Raw genomic sequence first — 17,882 nt, forward strand, 5'->3', positions numbered from 1 at the left:
GAAACAATTTAAATATTCAGAATTCCTCCTCTGGTGACTAGTTCCATTTTAAAACAGCATAAGTGTTTTATAAAAGATAAGTTTTGTTTCTAAGGTGGGCTGTTTCTAAGTCTTATATAGTATGCCTGTGAATCTTATACAGTACACCCGGAAAATTTGCAACTCAAATGTTAGTAAATTGGAATAGACATTCTTGCTGATGACCTTTTTTGCTCCATAATATAAATCCAGGGAGCCAAAATGGAAATTACTACTTCCCTTAGAACATCCTTGTTCTGGCTCAAGCACCTATGCTACCAGGGGTTGTAGTAAACAGCAGTGCTTTCCAGGCTCTTACTGTTCCACACAAAGAATTGGTCAGAAAAATCGGTGAATGTGAAAGTTTAACATTTTAGGGCAATAAAGAAGTACAAAAGCAGTGCTCAAGAAAAAGAAGATATGTCCTGCATACAGGAAGGGCCACTACAAGATCAACAGGGAAGTGGCAGTGAAGGCAATGGCAGTCATCTCTTACATCTTCTGACCTTAGACCCAGGTTATCTCATCAAAAACCCACTCACCTCATGCTAGAAGACTGGTATCAGGAACAGGGCTCAACTCGACCGCGTGTAAGACTGGTATCAGGTGCCAGGCTTGGGAGCCGCTGCCCTGGTTAACAACTCTCCACAATTCAGGTCACGCCCAATTGCCCAGCCACTTGCCATGCCCTAGTCTCCCACTTCACCTGGGCTTTAGAGCTGAGATAAAGTTCGAAGACAGGCCTACATAAGGGCTTAAAAGCCCAAAGAAAATCTTTTTCTTTTTTTTTTTTTTTTTTGAGACAGGTTCTCACTTTGTAGTTAAGGCTGGCTTTGAACTCACTATGTAGCCCAGGCTGGCTTCATACTTGAGGTGATCCCCTGCCTCAGCTTCCAGAGTACTGGACTTCCAGGTGTGTACCACCATATCCAGCCAGAATGAAAATCTCTTAAAAATATATCCAAGGGCCAGGGATTTAGCTCAGTGGTTCTACCACCTGCCTCGCAAGCGCAAGGACCCAAGTTCGATCCCCGGTACCAAAAAAAAAAAATCCAAGACTTTTGCAAATATGTCTCTTTAATGGACAAAATTATTGTAAAAATAAAATAATTCTTTGTATAACTTATCTTAGAGCCTAAAGTCTTTGGATGTTCTGCTCCAAACCCATGACTATCAATGGAAAAAAATGATGAGATGGTTTAACTGGCAGGAGAAAAGTACTAGCCAGAGACTGAGGGTCCAAGAATCAAAACACACAGACAGACAGACACAGACACACACAGACACACACACACAGGGGATCAAACAACCCAGGGCCTCATGCATGCTAGACAAGAGCTCTACCACTGAGAAAAATTCCAAGCCAAGAACCATCTTCTGATATGTGAAACAACTTTCCTACTTCAATGACATCTCTTCAAACTCTCCCTCGTTCAGTTATCTTATTTCATTTCAGTAAAGCCCTGGAGGATAGGCAAAACCTTACACATAATCAAGTATATGCTTACAGATAAAATCTATTCAAAATAGTTCAAACACCACTCCAAAACTTACCAACCACACAACTGAACAAGTCTCTGACCCAAAATCTTACTCACTGAAACTGACACTACTCACTGAAAACAGCAGGGTCAGGAACGGGAAAATGGCTTGATAGTAGGAAATCACAGCAAGATTAAAAAAACACCTCCGAGCAAACAAACAGAAATTAGCTGCTAAAAAACTGGTCCCCACCACCTATACAAAACAGGTGTGAGCTAAAACCTCACATCATCTTTTAGTGACCTTTTTAGACAAGGGCCAAACTCAAGCCCTAACCAGCAGAATTCTCTTTCTTCTAAGCCCTTGCCTTATGTGGTGACAGCCCATATATACATCCTGATCAAACAAGGACAAACATGTGAGAAGTTCTCCTTTGTGCAGATTCTATCCAACACTTGGGGAGTAATTACATAGTATATGTTTCCACCATCTCTGGCATTCCACCATTTGAAGCCCCTCCGTTGACTTTTTCCTCCATTTTATTTCTTCCCTGATGGAGAGCATCTATGAAACATGTCTCTTTTCTCTTTTGTGGGCTGGCCAAATTCATTTTATCCTAGGATCTTTGCTTCACCTTTGTAAGCATTTACACACGACATTAACACGAAAAAGCGGGCGCTCACAACACTCTTGTCAGTGCTTCCCTCCAAGTCTACAGGAATCAAATGGCAACTACTGCAAAAATTGTAGACATTTTTGCCACAAGTATTTTGTGAGCAGAGACAGCATTGTCCTCAAGGAAGACAAGTGTACACATTATACCTGAAACCTACTTTTGCCACACAATTCGTGATATCTGAAAGGCGCCTGGCTGGTGACTCTTCTGGATGAACTGCTTCTCTTGCTTCCCACACATCAGCTGAATGACATCATAGCTACATATCAGTAAACACTCCTTTCTTCCCATCCTGACTTTAATCAGAATAAAGAAGAAAATGCACTTTTCACAGAGTGATTCAAGACCCCATTTCCCCCACGACAGGACAGAATACTATAATCTGCATTTCCCTTCTGCAGCTCTTTTCAAGTGTGACCTTTAGGAAGCTCTTCCAACATTAGGAAGGAAAAATTTTTAATTAAAAGAAAGGGCAGCAAAGACGCCTGAGGAAAGGAGAAAGCTTTTACCTTGCATTAGAGAAAGGTGGATTTTCTCAAAGCTGCTGATCCATAAGGACAAAATGCAAATCCCAGGATCAAGATAATGTGGTAGAGCAGGCAAGCTAAGGGCCTGGAAGCTGGGCTGCAGGACCTGGAAGTGTGAATATCTGTGTTTCTAAGATTCCCTTGGAGTTAGCTATACCAACATTATGTGGGTCTTACCTTTTGCATACATCTCAAATTATCTCTGCTTCGCAGAAATTTAAAGCCACATTTACTTCCACTTTCTCTAGATCTCCATCTCTGTGCCTACTCTTTGGGGGAGCTGAATTCTAGTACTGTTTTCCTCTAACAAGGAGGTCTGTGAATTTAAAACTGTAACCTAAACTCTCAAAAGGAATACACTTAAAAAGGTAAAAATCTTATCAGGACACAAGCTCTAACTGTGGCAGAATGAAAATGTATCTTGCGGTAATGTGCCTAGCAAAAAAGCTCATCTGACTCTAAAATGCATTTTAGAATGTATTTAGAAGTCTCCAATGAGACTTCTGGAGAGGCAACAGGGACTAGACTGAAGTGACTTGAAATGTAAAGCCCTTTCCTACGAGCAAAATGCTGTTAACATAATTTTGACAAGGAGAGAAAAGAAAACGTCTGGAATATGATAAAAAGATAGCTCATCTTAGAGATAACCCTAGAGAATAAAAGAACAGGAAAAGCCTCTGGGAGTCAGGGTCTGTCCCCCCAAAAATACTACAGTCACTAGCTTCCTTGTACACAATCCCCAAGACCAGTGCTCAAGCTTTATCCACAGGAATTGAGTGTATTAAAGAGGGAGAGGGAGACCGTGACTGATTGCAATGCTCCTAGTATTACATCTAATGATCCTGAAGCCACTCGAAAAGCAGGAAGAGCCTGGAATGACAGCACAGGCCTGTGATCCCAGCGCTCTGGGAGGCTGAAGCAGGAGGATCACAAGTTCAAGCCCAGCTTGGGCAATTTAGTGAGAAACTGTCTCAAAAAATAAAAAAGGATGGGGATATAGCTCATTGCAAAAATAGAAGGGAGTAAGGGAAGGAGAAAAGGCAGTAAGATTCTGGTAAAACCAGAGTGGCAACTTTCAAAAGCCAGCACAGCCCAGGCATTTAGCTGCAGCACACAACTCAAGGTTCACATGCCTGCCAAATGCCCACCCTCGTCCCTCTGCCCTCAAAGGCTAAGGACTTCCACCTAAGAGCCAAGGTAGTTCACAGGAAAAGTAACTGCCCTCTTGGCCTGCAACACTTACCCATTCAGAATCTGATAAAAACAACAACCAGAAAGCTCCCAATAATTATTTTCATTTACACAACAGTAAAACACAAAGTTCTTTGCATTTAGACAAATGAATCCAGTCATGCAACCATCGCTGCTGGCAAAACACAGAACAGTCCCCTCACCCACAAATTTCCATGACACCACCCCTCTGTGATTAACCCGCCTCCCATTCCAACCATGGCCAACCTGTCACTTCTCCTTTTCCAGAATGTCATATAAATAAAATCTTACAGGGTGTGGCCTTTGAAACACTTCTCTCTCAGCAGAGTCCAGCTGAGATTTGTCCATGTTATTGCTGAGTTGTATTCCATTACATGTGCATCCATTTACCAAGTGGAGCATCTTTAAGCTGTTTCTGGCTTTTGGCAATTAACACAAGTTTCCTGTTCTTTAGGTATTTACACACCTTACAGTGGGACTGCTGATTCATATAATAAGTATAGTATATATTTAACCTGAGAAGCAACTGTGAGCATTTCATATTGTCAGGGCTTTTTCTCTATTTTTTTATTAGTACATAATAATAATTACATTCATCCTGGGGAGTTAGTATATGTATATGACACATCCTAATTCTTTTATTGCCTTGTCCTCCCTTCCCTCCCTTCATCTCTTAGTCCCCTTACCTTTTTCCCTGTTTCCTCTTATCTATCTTTCATTTGGCTATTTATACTTTAGGTTTCTCATGTAAGAGAAACCATAGGATATTTAAGCTTGTGGGTCTCACTTCTTTCACCAAACATTATGGTCTTAAGGTACCTCCATTTTCCTACAAATGACTCAAATTTATCCTTCATTATGGCAGAGTAATATCCATTTGTGTATAAATACAAGGTCAAATTTGTCCCTTTTTTTTCTTTTTGTAGATTGTACTTCTAGTTCCAGATCTAAGAAAACTTTGCCTAACCCAAGGTCACAAACACTTTCTCCTATATTCTCCTCTAAAAGAATATCTACAGGGGCCGGGGATTTAGCGCAGTGGTTTTGCCGCCTGCCTCGCAAGCGCAAGGTCCTGAATTCAATCCCTGGTACCAAAAAAGTAAAAAATAAAATTAAATAAAAGAACATCTATCCTTCCATTCATTTCAAAACAGTTTAATTCATGTAGCACAATACAATAGCTGCTTTAAAATCTCTGATAATTCCAATATCTGCTTCATTTTGAGAATGTAACTGATTGTCTTTTGTGTGGAAATTGGTTACATTTTCCTGGTACAGTGGACCCTCAAATTATGACTGGCTTGACATAGGAACAATCTGGGTTAATTAGGTTAATGGAAGGTTCATCTGCCTCTTGGTATCTATAGTGTGCACCCAGGTAAACATCCAGATCTCAGCTGTAGTGACTCAGTTACAATCACCCCTCAGGAACCGATCGAGTTCATAAGTCAAGGGTCCAGTGTATATTGTGAAAATTTTTAATGATATCTGAATATTAACCTGTTTAGACTATGAGTCCTGTTAAAGATAGTTCTGAACAGATAAAAATACAGTAGTTAACTAGTACATATAAACAGCTGTTCTCAGGGAATGCTCATTACAAATAATACCAAATATTGGATCACTTCCTCTGGAAAGTATGAGGTTTTGTCCATTCTATCAAGCCACCAATCTGATTAAATCCAAACTGCAAGTTCTGTAAGTGAGGGTTCCATCGATACTTCAGTTCTGGGGGCTCTTGTGACAGTTTGGGTCTCCTGCGCAGAAGCTCAAAGTGAGTCTGCGCCTTAGGACCCGCCATTCACAAAATGGGGGGGGGGGGGGGGCTCTGCAGCTCTTCTTTCTCCAGAGCTGTCCCAACCCTCTGTCCCAAAGATGGATTTTTTTTTTTTTAACAGTGTCTCACTAAGTACTTCAGGCAAGCCTTGAACCCACTGTGTAGCTCAGGCTGGCCTCAAACTCGTGGAGATCCCCCTGCCTCAGTCTCCTAAGCAGTGGGATTACAGGCGTGTGCCACCACCCCTGCCCTTAGATAGGATTTCTTGGGCACTTCCACTTGCCCATGTTGCCCGGGGCAAGGAGTAGCTTCAGAGGGCCTCACTCAGGGGGCAAGGCAAAGAAAACTAGAGAAGTAAAATGAAGCTTTCTTCCACATTCTGGACTGCAGGGCTCCGCCTCCGGGTTCCCCTTCAGCACAGGATTTCTAAACCCCGGACCCTAGCTCTCCAAGACCTCTGCCCCAGTGATCCAAGCAGGAGGTGGGCTGCTCCACAACACTCTCCTGCTTACACTTCCCTGGTCTTCTGGCCAGAAAGATGGGCTCTCTGGGACACTAGCTACCTCTAGACCATGGCCACAGCTCTGCTCACAGCCCACCTCTGGCCCAAGGCCCAAGGGGAGAGAAAAGCAACGTCTCGCCCAGCTTAGGCTTCCACTCCTCCCCAGTCCACCCACTTTTCTTTCCTTTTATGGTCCCAAAGTACCTTGTCCGCAGATTTCAGTCGTGGTCAGCAATAGACGTGAGCAGTAGTGGACTGACTACAGCTTGACCTCGACTCGACTCCCGGGTATTTAACTCCAGCTGCTGAGGCCGAGCCTCTCCCCAGCGCCTCACAGAGCGCTCGCCCTTCACCTGCGCTCCGGCCCAAGCCTCGCCTCCTCTTCCTCCCCGTGAGGTTGCCAGGGTGGAGAACACGTGGTCACTGGCTCTGATACAATCATGGCATTAAGTGCGCCGTTTCTATCATCCTCCTTACAAGTCAGTATTTTAGACCCCAAGGAAGAGATGGAAAGAAAGAAGAAAACCAGCAGACCTCTGGAATACTGTCCTGTTCTCTGCAAGCCTCTGTTCCTTGAGGCCCTTTAATCAGCCAGATTTCAGAGGCCAAGGGCACCTCTAAGCCTTCTGTAACAGCTTGGAAACAGCTGTTCTTGGGGATGGTCATTAAGTTAAGAACCATTCTAGCCGGACACGGTGGCATACACCTGAAATCCCAGGCTGAGGCAGGAGGATCCTGTGTTGAAAGTCAGCCTGAGCTACACAGTGAGTTCAAGGACAGTCTGAACTACATAGGGAGACCCTGTCTCAAAAAACTAAAAATTTTTTTTTTAATTTAAAAAAAGAAAGAAAACCTACTCTATACACCTTCAGGCTGTTGAGGGCATCAGAGAAAGCCTGCGTTTGAAATTCTGACACCCATCTCTTTGGCAAAGGCTTTTATACTTATTCTGGCTCTTTTTGTTACTGGTACAATGGAAAAATATATCCAGACAAGAGCCCAGAAAGCAGAGGCACAGCTAAACCTCTCCTCCTTCCCTGTTTTCAGTTGTAAAAAAAAAAAAAAAAAAGCATAAAACCTGCCCTACAAAACCAATGGGAATGTTCCAGAACACTGAAAGTGATCCTGAACTTAACAACAAAATCCATTATTCAATTACACAAGTGACTACTGAGGGCCTTCACTGTATCAGGCATGGAAAAGAGCAGTGACCCTCAGAGGGCTTGCATTTCACTGGGAAGTCAAACAACAAACACATGAATAAGTATACAATGTCTGTGTAAGTACGCAAGACAGTAACTTGAGGTAGTGATTGATACCATCAAAATAAAGTAGGTAACGAGATGGAGATGATGGGGCAACCCTCTGGAGAGATCTCTAAAAACACAGTATTTAAGCAGAGAAACAGATGGAACATGGGAACATGCCATGCATGGATCTGAAGATAAAAAAGCAGATTGTTCCAGGCAGCAAGTGCTGCAGCCCTCACAACAGAAGAACTCTGCCACACTGAAGAATCAGAAATCAAGCCGGCCTTAAGGCTGGACTGGATTGAGCTAGAAGGAGAGAGCAAAAAAAAAAAAAAAAATGAGGTCTAAGAAGTAAGTGGGAATCAGGCCATAAGGGACCCTACAGGACATGGTAAAGAATCTGAATTTTATTCTTTGCTTTTTAAGAGACAGGGTCTCACTATGCTGCCCTGGATCCTAGGGTCAAGTAATCCTTCTGCTTTTGTTTCCGGAGTAGCTGGGAACAGGCATGTGCCACTGTGCCTGCCTCTGGACCGTATTCTGTGATAAGAAGGCAGATCCATAGAGACATGACAAACTCGAAGTTTCATCTGGCCATTCTTCCCATCCTTGATTCCAACCAAAAGAACTGTCTTCATTTTGCCTTTGAAACTTTTTGTGAAAATTGTCTGTATGGTTAGCAGTATTCAGATTTTAATGCCAAAGACACTGAATATTTGTATAGCATGTTTAAATGAGGTTTTAAATATTTACATCAAAATATAAAACTCTTTTAATGGATGTTCATAGTGGAAATAAATGTGCCAGCCATTTCATAGACATGCTAACCCATCTCTTTAGATGTTACGAGGTTTCAGAACCATTTCAAAATTATCTTGCTTAAAGTTTAGAATATATCAAGTAATGAATTCATAAAGTATGGCATCTTAAAACATGCCGAAAGATTTTAAAGTAGTGCATTTTTCCTCTTAAGAGTAACAATTTTTGATTTGGGCATGGATAAAAGGTTCTTCGAAGACAAAATGAGAGAACTTCAATTGGATTTCCTCACAATGAGAAATTGTCTTTCCTTGAGAAACACTGTAGGGTAGGGGACAATGGCATTCATTGAGAGAGAAAGGAAGAGCAGTTCTGTGGAGATCTAGAAATGGCCATTGCCTACTGGAACTTAGTGCTTAATGGAAGATTTAAATTCTTAGACTTATAGAATTTTTGTTGGAACATCATAAATGATCAATAGCAAAAGATACTTGGAATCTTCTTTTAGACTTCAGTACAATGATTGCAGATGACATGTCTAATTATGATGAAGGAGGAGCATGGCCCTGTTCTCATTGATGACTTTGTGGAATTTGCATGCCCTCAAATTGCTGGGACAAAAAGTACAACAGTGTAGCACTAAAAGAACCTTCCAGAATGTACACAGTCTGTACAATAAATACACCGGAAAATTGCACAATTTCTGCTGGCTGGACTGAACTGAAGATCAATCCTCACTATTCACACTAAGGGCTGAGACAAAACTTTGAGACACTTTGGACCATATCATATTTCATTTCTCTAATGGTGGTTTGGGCTTGTCTTCTAGTCTGGGCCACTCTAAACATTTATAATTCCAACGTTGTGGATTTCATCTTAATATCTGTGGACCATCCTAGTTTATTCTCCCGTAAGTCTTAGAAGCTTCATGGTGATTATTTTGAGTTTTCCATTCTTGCATAAAGCACAATGCTGTTTTCATCAGAAAACAGTTTGGCGTAAGAATTAAACATAATGAACATCACAAACAATTTATAAAAACTTCTTAAATATATGCTTTGGGCTGGTTGCAAAGACTATGCTGATAGCACTTCCAATGAGAGTGATATATTTAAGTGTATGGGATCTAGAATGGTGTTTTGGGTTGGAGGGATATTTTTTTTTCCTGGCAAATCACATGTATTGTTGACATAAGTAAAGTATCTGACGAGAAAGGTCAAAACAACCATTGTGAAAATTTTTTAGGATAATTTGATGCCTACTTGAAAAATGTATTGTGTTTTAGACTCTCAGTTTCAAAAAGGTTCCACGGAAATAGTCTGCACTTAACAATGGTCCTAGAGGGAGCTTTTATTTAGCAGATATCTACATAATGTTAGATTCTACTCTTGTCTACATTAAGCACCACATAATTGGAGTTCATTATGCTTTTGAAATGCTCATATGCCTATCAAATAAGTTAAACTAATTTGTTTTGAATGTTTTTAACTGCTATACAATACAATATCCTAAATTTAGGCATGAGGGTTTATGTTTGTTTGTTTGTTTGTTTCTTCCTTGTTGGTCATTGCGCTATGGAACACAATGAAATTCTCTTAATTTATGAAAGGATAGTATGAATTAAAATTCGGAAATGGTTGTGATGAGCCATGAAGTTCAATCTATATAATATAGGTACTGCTCTTTCAGACAAGTAGTCCATTTTTGATGACTTCTTATTTTATTGAAATTGCTTTAACTGTTAATCACTGTGGCTGCCAAATATTTACTTCAAGAGCAAAGATTTTCAAACAAGAATATACTTGATAAAAAATACCAATCTGGCTTCTATTTTTGTAAATTATTTAGCCTCTACTGTTTTTGTGTTACATTAGCTCCGTTTTCACATCAAAGTAGACTGCTGTTTTGTATGGAACTCCCCCCTGCCGTTTTTGGTTTTTTGGTTTTATTTTTTTGGTTAGGGGACCCATGAACAGCTGTCTTGCCTAAACTGCTCATTTTTGTTTACTTACTATCATGTGAAGAAGGGTTAATTGCTTTCTTAAACATTTCTGTAAGGCAAGTTAGAAAATGCTGAACTTCAAGTTTTGGATGATCATGGTCTTCGTTAGGAACAGATTTTGCCTGGTATATCTAAGAACTCTTTAAGGCCTAGTTTTGATATCAGTAAAGGAATGCACTTCAGAATAGCAGTACATTTTATGCTGATGCAGAAGTGATTTCAAGAAACAATGACTTATTAAAATTGCTTTTTATTTACATAATTTTGAAATTGATGAGATATTTTCTTAATATTCCAGTCATAACTTTTAATTCAAGAATGTAATTTTACCAAAAGAAAAATTTGAAAGTTTCTATTCAGGTTATTGGAATTAGTTATTAAAAGAAAAAAAAGGAGAAGAATCCTGCTGTTTTCAGTGTTTCCTGATTTCATTTTTTATACATATGAAATTTCAATTATGAAAAATTTTTAAAAGATATAAAAATATATGTACTTTTATTTCCTGTCTTGAAGATTTTGAGTTACAATATTATTTTCAGATTATTTCAAGTATGCTGTGTTTTGAAATGAGATCCCATTTTTTTCCCCATTATAAACTGTTTTCATAAAATTCTGATAATGCTCGTGGCCTAGTGCCTTGGGTTTTATAGATTTTTCTTTTAAATGCAAGATCTTTTCAACAAAATAGTGTTTGTCATCAGTTTGGTACTAAACATTTATAATCACTGTGTAATTATAAATAAAAATAAAGCTTTGAATATAATTATGTAGCATAAAAGTTAAGGTTGTTCACTATGATGGCATCTTAGAATTAAACAAAGCTGTTACTAGGGCTGAAAAGAAAAAAAAGAGTAACAATTTTTGGGGTGGGGATTTAGCTCAGTGACACCACACCTGCCTCCCAAGCTCAAGGTCCTGAGTTCGAGCCCCAGTACCAAAAAAAAAATTTTTAAAGAGTAACAATTTTTAAAGTTATTATAGATCAAAGATGCAATCTTTTTAAAGTCAGTTTTTCTTAAAAGATATATTTTATATAACATATAATCAGTTAACTAGATTTTTCCTCGTAAACTAAGTGCTTTTATATTTGGAGTTGACTTTAAAAAGCCAGTGAGCAGTCTCAAATTTTACAGACTCTCAAGTGACTAATAGTGTTGTTTTAAAATCTAGATTAAACACCTTGTATTGTCTGCTTTTAAAGTGTTCCAGAGTTTTAAAGCTTAAAGAATAACATTTATCTTATATTCAAGTGGGCCGGGGATGTAGCTCAGTGGTGCCAGCACCTGCCTGGCGAGCTCAAGGTCCTGAGTTCAATCCCCAGTACCCGGAAAAAAAAAAAAGAAAAGAAATATCTGATATTCAAGTTACATTTCCCATTTGTTAGTGTACATGTGCTACATGTTTTATGAGGAATGTTTAACATTATCCTCCGAGTCAGTTCTACGCATAAACCATTTACCATATACTGCCACTGTGGTTTCTCAAAGGAAACATTCTGTGCTGGGCTATCATGCATTGTCACCTTGCTGCTTGACAAATAGGTTTGTAAGGAATTAGAACCGCGTATGTGTTGACAGTACTTTTGTATAACAAGATGTAAAATGAAAGACAAGAGATGTGTGCAAATTCAGTGTTTTTAAAATTGGCCAGTACTAGATCTAAAGCTGTGGTTTGTATGTTTGAATTTTCATGGCACAGAATAAATTAAAATGAAAAAAAAAAAGAACTGTCTTCAAATTCAGAGCAAAACCTAATGTTCAAATCCACTTCATTCTTGGCCTTAACTGTTTCAGGAGAAATTAATACAAAGTCAAATTACAAATTTAAAGCAGCACAATTAATCCATCTCCAAAATAATATTATTTATATTTTATAAGTAATACTCTTAAATACTAAGTTATTCCTTTCCTGTGTTTAGTCTCTGTGTGTGTTATTGGAAATTGAGCCAGTGCTAGTATTTTTATTATAAAAATCATCAAACACACTGCATTGAATCCCCAGATACCCATAACCCGCCTCAACAGTTACGAAGAATCTGCCAGCTTCATTTTTATTCTCCCTCCTCTTGCCCCTGCCACAGACACACACTGAGTGATGACTGCATCAAAGAAACTCAGGGCCAAATGAAAAAGTTGCCTTCCAGTGGCCAAAGCTGGAATAACTTGGGCAACAAAATAAAGTAGCATTGGAATAGTACATCATACAAAATAAATATCCCTGAGTCCGTGGTAATCTAAGTGACTAAGTAAATAAACCAATGAAACAGACAAATCTCCCATGCAGAAGAATCCTAAATCATTTATGTAGGCACCCTCCATGAAGGTGCTTTACAGGGTGCAGCATGGAAGGGGAGTGGAGAGACCTGGCAAATGCTACTTCAGCTAGTTGAGCAAGGTTAACATCAACTGTGGGGAATTACGTTGACAGTATGCAGACAGAGGGGCATCAGCCTTCGATATATCAGACCAGTGCTCCTCAAGAGCACCTTCTGCCAAGGTAATCAAAAATAAGGAAAAGTGAAGCAACTGCTCCAAGAAGAGCCTTAGGAGACAAGACAACTAAATGTAGTGTGGTACCCTGGACAGGATCCTGGGACAGAGAAAGGACATTAGGTAGAATCTGAGGAAGTCTGAATAAAGGGGGGACTTCAATTAATAATGTACCAATGGGTTGCATTGTTACAAACATGGCATACTAATGTGAGATCCTAACAACAGGAGAGACTGGGTGCGGGGTATACAGGAACTCTATATATTCTAGCTTATCAGTTTTTCTGTACATATAAAAATATTCTAAAAAGTCTACAAATCCTATACAGATATATGGGAAAAGGGCTCTGCAGGATACATGTGCTGTCATTATTACACCATACAAAAGAAATCACTTTATCCTACTTCTAAGAGTTATTTCCCTTGATGTGAGATGAAAAATTAGCTTCTAAACAAGTTGCAATTGAGACTCTGTCTGTGGTGGTAAACCTATGGCACTCATGCCGCAACAGGCTGCTTGTTATCACTAAAAGTTCTAAAAGGCTCACCATCACTGCAGGTCTCTTACTTCTTCCAAACAAACACTATCTATACCTGTCTCTGTGTATGAACACCTCTAGAAAATACTTGTTAGGAATGCTCACCTCTTCAACCAAGTTCACAGTAGCAATATAACTAGTTACTACTGAGAGAATGGGTCTGGTGATAAGAATAAATAGTATGCAGATTTCAGATTTTCTCCCCAGAGCCTAAAATAACCCAGAAGTCTAAAACAATGTCTGAACTTAAGACACGATTGACCTTATTCAGCTCAGATAGTTGGGCAAAGGGTAGAAAGGGTTTGGTTACGTGACTATTTTAAGGAGCAAAGTGAATATGTTATTATTGACCATTAGAAAAGCAAGATTTTGATGTTTTTCCAAAGACGACACAGGTTTAAAAGGTTAAGAAGCAATCACAGGGCATGACTCCTCTAGGAAAACAGGTTGTTCAATTAACAACAGAAGCATGAAATAGATGTTACGCCCATCTGGAAAATGCTGGACCACCTGCCCCACCTGCTGTTCACAGCTAAAACTGCTTTGGTTGCTGGTTCATCACAACCAAATGCAGGTCAGATGAAGTAGGTGAATGATATCCAAGAGTGGCCGGAACGTTCTTGCTTTTTATTTTTCATGGTACTGGGAATTGAACCGCAGCCTCTGGCACATGCTTGGAAGGTGCTGTAACCCTGAGCCACACACCCTCAGCCCCTGACCTAAAATTTTGTAGCTGGAAAGGGGCTTAGGGATTAACACACCTGGTTCACCCTTCATTTGACATACAGGTCAGCTGTCCCTTATTTGGTCAGGCCAAATGACACAATTTTCTTGTTCTTTGTTTGTTTTGTGTTTTGTTTTTGTTTTTATTTTGAGACAGTCTTGCTGTGTAGTGCAGGCCAGCCTTGAACTTAGAAATTGCCTAGGCCAGCCTCAATCTCAAAATGTTCCTCCCTCAGCCCCTGAGGATAACAGATTTGGTATGGTGTACTTTGCTTTGCTTTGCTTTATTTGCAGCACTGGGGACTGAACTTAGGAGCTTTCACATTGACCTACATCCTCAGTGCTTTTAAAAATTTTTTTATTTTGAGACAAGGTCTCACAAAATCACGAAGTTGCCCAGTCTGCGCTTGAACTTGCAATCCTCCTGCCTTAGCCCCCAAAGCACTGGAATTACAGGCATGCACCACCTTGCCCCACTCTGTTGTTGCAGTTGTTCCCACGTGTAAGGCACTTGTTGACAGTAGGGCCACTCATTTTGTGCCCTCTTCACAATGACCTCAGGTTCCTCTTGGGAGCGTTTTAAACAGAAAAGCCATTCTTCAGGCCCCCTGCTCTGACCACTCCCCAACCTATACATACGCTTCCAACTCTAATAATTATATCTTTTAAAAAATCTTGAGCCAGGGATGGTGGCACACACTTGTAATTCCAGCACTTGGGAGGCTGAACCAAGAGGATCACTGCAAGTTCAAGGCCAGCCTGGGCTACAGAGTGAGTTCAAAGCCAGCTTGAACAACACAGCAAGACTGTCTCAAACGCTAAATTTTTTTTAAATTTTTTTAAATTCTTTCAGTCAGAACCTTTGTAAAGAGAAATGAAGCATTACTATTTCAGTCACTTTTAAGCAATCTTCACTTTCAAAGTGTACACTCAATAGAGCACACTGACTCTAATGCTTAAAAAATCTACAAAGTAGATTTAATCATTGTAAACCACTCTAAAAGTCTAACAGTATACGTGGGTATTTCTAAACTTCTAAAAGTGAGTGGTCTCTTAAGACTTTCACATTAAAGTGTTAAGAGAAACAATGAATTCATACTTGTTTGCTAAAAATGTTCCAAATTTGGAAAGAGAAGAAAAAAGAAATTGAGAAAGGAAGGCAAAGACAAAAGAACGTTTCCCAGTCTTTTTAATGTCACGTATCACAGCAGCTTAAAAGCTTGGATGTTGAAGGAACTCTGAGAACGGAAGGAAGGCTTGAGCATTTCTGGTAGCACAATAATATGGTGAAGTCTAGGGTCCTGGGCAGAAACTTCAATTTCTAAGTCATTTGGTAGAAACCTTAAAATTGCATGTCTGCATTCACTACATCTTTTACTATCTCAAAGGGTAATAAAATGCATGTCAAATAAACCAGAAAAGCTTACATCAAAAGATGTAAGATCTAAAGGATGGACTACAATTCAGATTGGCCTAACTATGTTGGTGTATATTAGAAAAGAGTTCATAAATAATGGCTGCAGGAAGGAAAAACTGATGATTAGTCATTCTGGCCACTGATTAATGAAAAACTAAATCTCATACTGGAAATTAGAAACCTCAAGTTCAAGTATCAATCCCACACCAACTACTAGGTCGTATCCTTTAAAAGGGCCTAAATCCACCCAGCTACTATTTCTTCACCTACGAAACTTCATTTGACACCTCCCACCTCCTTCACAAGTAGATTCTGATAATCATGTAAACATGAGGATATCTTTTTTTAAGGGTCTACTGTGAAGAAGTAGTTGGTTTTAATTAGTTTCAGTTCTTTTTTTTTCTTCAATCGTAAGAGTAATACATACTTATAGCAACAAAATTCAAATTCAAATAGTTCAAAAAGATAGAAAAAGAGAAAAAGTCCCTTACCGCTCAAGAAAATTCTCTTACCTCATAGTCTTGCTCTGCAAAGATAACTAGTACTTTTGTTTCCCATATAGCTGTCCAGAAATATTCTAGCATATGTATGAAATTGGAGTAACACTATACTAGCTTTTCTAAATTAATTTTTCCTCGATATTAGACACTTCCCAGAACCATTCCGTGCTTTCACTGTTGCCCAATATTCCAGTTTCCAGGCTTTCCTTATGTCAAAGAATGTTGCAGTGAACAATCATCTACTTACTTGCTAATTTGTTCAGATAGATCTGTGAGATATATTGCCAGATACAGAATAACTGAGTAATGAGCTAAATTTTGGTATCAATCTGCTTCACATACGGATTTTGTGAATTCTCACCGAGCGAAGAGTAAGCTCAGCATATATACGGAACGCGATCAATGCTTTTTTTTCCAAGTCAAGGTGTCACTAAATTGCCCTGAGTAGGCTCAAACTTCCAATCCTCCTGTCTCAGCCTCCCAGAGTGCTGAGATTTCAGCTGTTGCCACCATGCCCCACTGATTGTTAAAAAACAAAGTCGGAAGGGTTTTGCTGTGTATAGCTTCATAAGAAAGTCTATCTGTAAGAAAGTAACATCAATTTTTAAATATTTTAAGCAAGCTAACTTATTTTTCCACTGTCTCTTTGAAACAAAGAACCTACAATTTATATTTGGCAAAAGGAAAAAAAATTAACAATAACAACACTGAGATACAAGAAACTACGTTAGTACTGGCCTAATTTTACAGCCATAAAGGAACACAATTTAATACTGGTGTGCTTTAAGTCTCATTTGCTGCTTAAAAACAAAAAAACAAAAAAAGTATTTATGTAACTCCATTTTCTATATATAGAAAAAACAGCACATACAAAAAAATAAGTTCTAGTCAAAATTTAACAAACAAATTAGGAAACAGTTAAAAAACAGAAAAAAATACTAAAATGTCTACATTTCAGACTTTCTGAAATACAGAATTATGTAATTAAATAAAAAGATTTTATTTACTAATTGACTCCAAAAATGGTAAAGGAATCCAAAGTATAAACAAAATAAGAATAAAGTTTATAGATAAATAAAGTTAGTTAAAAACTGATTAAAAAGAGGACAAAATACTAAGGGATTCTACAAATACAAGACCTCTAGACATTATAATTTGTTTTACTCTATTTTAAAAATCTGTTATTTTCATTAAATTGGAAAGTCTATTAATCTATTAAGTCTATTAAATGAGTCCATTAAGACCTAGTTTTTTAGATTTATGAATATTAAGTCTTACAATGAGGAAAAATTTTGTGTGTGTGGTTTTCTCTGTGTTTCTCTCTCTTTTTTGTATATCCTTTTATTGGTACATTTTAGGTGTACAACATAATGACATTCATCATTGGAGATATGCACCTTTACATACTCACAATGAGGAAAATATTAACTCCAAAGCAATTTAAAGCTCTTATATAAATCTGGACCTTGAGATATCAATAGTTTAGTTACTGAACCACTCAATCACCAAAGCTTACTTCAAAGAGTATAACAAAGGCACATAAAACATAAAGGCTTCCCCTATCTGTACTCCCAAAATAACAGTGCTCATAAACACATTTTCTCTAGCATGCCCCACTTCTAAATTGCCTTCAAAATGCTATCACTCATTCAACATTTATTTAACTCTTTCTGAAACAGCAGTATATCAAGTACAAGCTTTCAAGCAGCTTACCATCTACAAAGAAGATCTACACGTAACGATAATAAAATGCAAAATAAAAATAAGTGCTATATTTACAAAGCACAAAATTGCTAACTGAGGAAAACTGGAAGCTTTGCAAAGAAAACTGGCATTTAAGCTGAGCCTCTGAAGATGAGTAAGATTTTGAAATATAAAAAGCATGGAGGGAAATGTACTAGAATTTAGCCTCACACTATAGAAACCACTTCTGGCTAATTCAGGCAGAAAAGGAATTTACTAGAAGAATCTCAGGTAGCTCCTAAGATTCACTAGACAAGTCTAGTGAA

The 17,882-nt window shown here is 38.6% G+C and overlaps 2 protein-coding genes and 1 non-coding gene across 3 annotated transcripts in view; 1 reads left to right on the forward strand and 2 right to left on the reverse strand.

Annotated features, from left to right (window-relative positions):
• The window catches only part of Aven (apoptosis and caspase activation inhibitor), a 190,122-nt gene that overhangs the window by 158,494 nt on the left and 13,746 nt on the right, over nt 1-17,882 (reverse strand). The gene's annotated exons all lie outside the window — the stretch shown is intronic.
• Nucleotides 1-17,882, forward strand: part of Chrm5 (cholinergic receptor muscarinic 5) — an 82,382-nt gene that overhangs the window by 36,314 nt on the left and 28,186 nt on the right. The window lies entirely within an intron of this gene.
• Nucleotides 14,455-14,582, reverse strand: LOC147829027 (small nucleolar RNA SNORA11). The gene has a single exon (XR_015449822.1). It is a non-coding gene; the product is annotated as a small nucleolar RNA SNORA11 (small nucleolar RNA).

Source organism: Heterocephalus glaber, unplaced genomic scaffold (genome assembly GCF_053883595.1).
Source record: "Heterocephalus glaber isolate CG9 unplaced genomic scaffold, H.glaber_assembly_v1.0 deba00000809, whole genome shotgun sequence".
Classification (NCBI taxonomy): Eukaryota; Metazoa; Chordata; class Mammalia; order Rodentia; family Bathyergidae; genus Heterocephalus; species Heterocephalus glaber.